Below are 4,954 nucleotides of genomic sequence, written 5' to 3'. Positions count from 1 at the left end.
ATAATGCGACGGTTAGACAGCTTTTGATGACTAGAAAATATTTATAGAAAAGATTTGAGAAATGGGAGTCATTTTATACATCTACATGAGCTAAAAATGCTCAAACTTACCTGAAAGTGGCGGACGAACGCGGACTGAAGAGAAGAGGAAAGAAGACGACGCGGAAGGAGTTTGAAACACAAATGGAGCTGTGTACATTTAATAATCCTGTGGGACCCACCACATATTTCCTCTCCATTCTCTCTCTTGTATAATATATTGAAAATATATATATACACATATATTTGCAAGCACGCAAATCTGGCGCTTCGCCTTCTCCTATTTTTTTTTTTTAATACTCTCTATCTATTCTCTCCACTTCTTCTTCTCTCTCTTTTTATTTTAATTATTATTATTATTATTATTATTATTATTATATCTTTAATTTATATTCTATGTTAAGCTAATAAACATATCTTATAAGACATCAAACTTAAATTTAATTCATAACTAAATGCCTAACTATATTATTAATCAAAATAACCTCCAATACAAATTCATTCTCTAATTTAAACCTCAAAGTAATATATTTTTTTATTTTTAATTTCTCAATGAGAACTAAATTCTACAATTTTTTTTTTCATTTAAAGATCAGGATGTTACATTAGTTGTTACAAAAAGCACTTGGCACCACTTCTCATGAGTTATTTCATAAAATTAAGGAGAGTTCGATGTAGATGCAAATTTAAAGGCCATAATTGTTGAACTACAGATAAGAGAAAATATTGGCAAATATGTATAGGATGGATGGCTTTTCAAAAGAAAAGGAAAGCTGGTGATTAGTGATGTTGAAGCTATTGTAACAAATCCTTGAATGGTTACATGCTAATCCACAAGGAGGCCACTTTGGGGTGCATGCTACTCATCAAAAAGTTAGAAGGTTGTTTTGGTGGAAGGGGATGCATAAAGATATACAAGACTTGGTAAGAGGTTGTGACATGTGCCTATTGTAAGTATGAGATAGCAGCTGCCCAAGTTTATTGTAACTAGTACCCATTCCTAAGAGGGTATAGGAGAGCATAGTAATTGATTTTATATAAGGATTGCCTAAATATAGATGGAGGTAAAGAACTAATATAGGTAAGTGTTATGCTCACTTTTTGGCTCTTTCTCATCCTTTCCAACAGCTACATTCAGTTAATATTTTATAGACCATGTTTACAAATTACATGGGACTCCTAATAAGATCATTAGTGATAGGGATCCGATTTTTATTAGTAATTTCTTGAAGATATTTTTGAAAGTGATTGAGGTTAAGCATAATCTCACTTCTTCCTACCATCCATAAAGTGATGGACAATATGAAGTATTGAATTATTGTTTGGAAACATGCATTGGATGTATGTGTTGGAAAACTCCTAAAGAATGGAACAAGTGGTTTCCCTTGATAAAATGCTGGTATAATACAACTTTTCACACTTCAACTAAGGTAGCACCTTATGAGTTACTTTGTGGGTAGAACCACCTATACATGCTCTGTATCTACCTAAAGAAGCTATGGTTGAAGCTATGGATAGGAGTTTTACAGCAAGAGAACACATAATAAATGTTTTAAAGCATTATCTCAACAAGATAGCCAGCCACATGAAGCAAAAAGCTATCTAAGAAAGTTTGATTATGAATTTGAGGTTGGTCAATGGGTGTTTTTAAAGCTATAGCCTTACAAGTAGATTTCAATTGCATCTATAAGTACTGAAAATTGGCATCAAGGTATTTTGGGCCATATAAGGTGATAGAAAGGATAGGAAAGGTTGCCTACAAGTTAGAACTTCCCCCTTTGTCTAGAATTCACTCAACTTTCTATGTTTCACTGTTAAAATTGTGCCTAGAACCCTCAGTCAAGCAAAGGCATCCTCCAAAAAATTGGCTAGAGTTTCTAACTACTCTTATTGAAGCAATCTTAAATAAGAGAGTGGGAAGGCATAAAGGAAGGGTTGTTACTAAGATTTTTAGTATAGTGGAAGGGCAAACTGAACGAGGAAGCAAGTTGGATATCTTTGTTCAACTTTCAAATTTTCAATTTCCAAACCCTTAAGGACAAGGGTTGTTAAAGGGAGGATATTGATATGAAAATAATAAAAATTCATATTATTTCAGTGGTTAGTGGTTATTAAGGGGTAGTCAAGTCAATTGCTTATTTTTAAATGATTGTTCTGCCTATTCTAAGTATGTTTTACCTAAATCCTATAAATATTAGGATTCCTTTCAATTGTAACTGGTTTGATGATGTCAATATAATGTTCTCTTCATATTACATTTTAATTATTTTCTCTGATTCCCTTTGAATTCTCTCGACTCCCTCCTGAACTCTCCTTTCTTTCCCTTCAATTCTACTTTGTTCTTCTTCTCAATCCTACCTTTCTTTTATTGTCATAACATATACCTGCTTGCTTTTGGTGCAGGCCTTAAGAATGTGGATTGAATTGTCATGTGTAGTTAAATGAATGTGTAAGTGTTAACTTTTTTTAAAAATAATATATCTATGTTTATAAACCATTAGATCATGATTAGACTAAGGCTCTAAATCCATTTTTCTCCTTTTCAAATCGATGCCTTATCTTGTTCTGTTTCTGTGGTGGTCGTCCCAAGAATTTATATATAATAATTAGAGTTTCTGATAATTTTTTTTAAAAAAATTAGTTACAAACATTTATAAACAAGAATTCAGCAAAATAAGAATTATATTTAAAATTTAAATGTCTTATTTATAATTAAAACTTATAAAGTTATAACTATCTGAATCAATATTTATAACTAATTTTTTAAAATTTTATCGATAAATTAAGTGTTATAAATTTTAAGTTTTGAGATTTTAATATCATTCTTCCAATTAAATAAGCTTTGCCCCCCATAATTTGAAACCTCATACGCGTTTGCTGGTAAAAAGAAAAAAAAAATCTGCCTCATGCCAATGAGCTCGAGACTCGCGTGTGAGAATTCTTATCCAAATACAAGAAAAGAGAAGTTGATATTTGTTCATGTTAAAGATGTCATGGCAAAATCTCGTCGCTCTAGTAAATCGTACGACCACGCTCTATTTTAAATCTATTATATCCGCAAGGGCGACTGATAGAATATTAATCCAAGCTTATGGTAGTGCCATTGATTATCTCTTAGAGACCAAATTAAAGAGATTGACTCGTCTCATGGTTAATTGCTTTGAGGAATTCTTACTATAGTGTATAATGTATCATATTACTAAATTTGAGTGGGTGAGTACATATTACTGGTTGCAAAGAGCTGTGTATCGATAGTAAAATATTTGGGCGAACAACTAGTTGATACCATCAGGAAATTTGGTATAACAAGGACCACGAGGTAAGTTATTTGAGAAAAGGGACCAGGCCTTAATTTTTTTCTTCCTCACATGTCTTTACTTATGGTCCTTCAATGCTTACCAATTTTCCCCAAATCTTACACGCTCGTTGGGATGCGAAAACGACACGGCCATGTTCAGACTTGAAAAAAGAGTTAGGATGCAAAGTATGGAAAGCCTGTAGGCGCCGATAGAATGAAACAAGAGTAGTTGAAGGGTCTTTTCTGTTTGAACCAAAATAATAAACAAGGCTCTTTGTAACCGTCGCTAAATTTCTTTTTCTTTTTTCTTTTTAAATCTTTTTGGCTTCTTATTCCCTTTTCTAATCAAACATATATTTTCTAGTGCATTATATGAAGTTTGGATGAGTACAAAATGATGTTCGTGATCATAAGCTGTAACTACATGTATTTTTTCTAATAACAACATGATATTCGATAATCGATACTGTTAGTTAATTTACGTCTAAGAATCATTGGTCTAAGTGAAAGAACTCTGCACATAACCTAGTTTTTCAATTCACTGGGTTTAAATCTGACTACTTCAACGATAATGAGCCCACTACTCTTCTATTTAACCTATCCTTGGACCAAATAATGTTGCTGAAAATTTAAATTGACATGAGTAATAAGAATTCTTGTTACTGAAACAATTCATTGAGGTTTTAAATGGCACCCTTTAGCTTATGTATATAGTAAGTTAATTGAGAATGGTTTACTCTTTGTCTTAATATCTTGAGACAGATAATCTCTAATGTCAGTGAAACAGAATAACGCCGATGAGATAATGCCGGCAATAACGTCGATGGGATAATGCCAACCACCGCATTACAGTGTTATGCCGTTAACGTTCATCTGTTTCACAAACATTAATTCCTTTTTATTCATTTCAGTTGTAACCCCTTCCTATCCCAGTGGTATAAATAAGAAGCTTCCCTTCGTGTATGGACGAACAACTTGCTCAAAAAATAAACACAAGTGTTTTTCTTTCATTCGGTTTTGAGCCAGTAAGCCAGGCATACTCCTTGTACTCACACATATTTATATAGTTAGAAAAAGAAAAAGGATGTGCATAAAGTATTTTATACATAAAAGCCAAATATTTCTTTCCCCTGGTTTTCATAATGTAAAATGTTAATTTTTTCATTTTTAATGGGGTAATCAATCAAGAAAAGAGTTTAAAACATTAATATACATTATTTGTTCCAACTATATGAATATATGAATGAGGAAGAAAAGGTCTGAAAAGGCGATTCTTCTAGTCCCCATTCAGTAGCAACAGGATCTGTTTTGTGATCGAAGCAACAGCAAGAAAAAGACTACTCATTGACATGTGGAATAGTTTCAGAAACAAGTTTCAGCAACACATGATTTTTCTGCATAATAAAAGACATGTTCACTGGAATGCATGATTGTCCAATTCGCAGGGAAAAGGATATAGTTTCAGAGACACATGACAAAGAAACATGCATGTTTATTCTAGCAGAGATCAAGAACAGCTCAGCCTTGTCAACTTAATCAATAATCTCGAATTCAATTCCAAGTAGAAAGTGCTTTAGAAAAACCTGATGGGAGAGTTTTACGTTCTTATGAAGTGTGG

This window comes from Prosopis cineraria, unplaced genomic scaffold (genome assembly GCF_029017545.1).
Source record: "Prosopis cineraria cultivar Desert tree isolate PC_DT_omini unplaced genomic scaffold, ASM2901754v1 PC4, whole genome shotgun sequence".
Classification (NCBI taxonomy): Eukaryota; Viridiplantae; Streptophyta; class Magnoliopsida; order Fabales; family Fabaceae; genus Prosopis; species Prosopis cineraria.
This window is presented reverse-complemented; position numbering follows the sequence as displayed.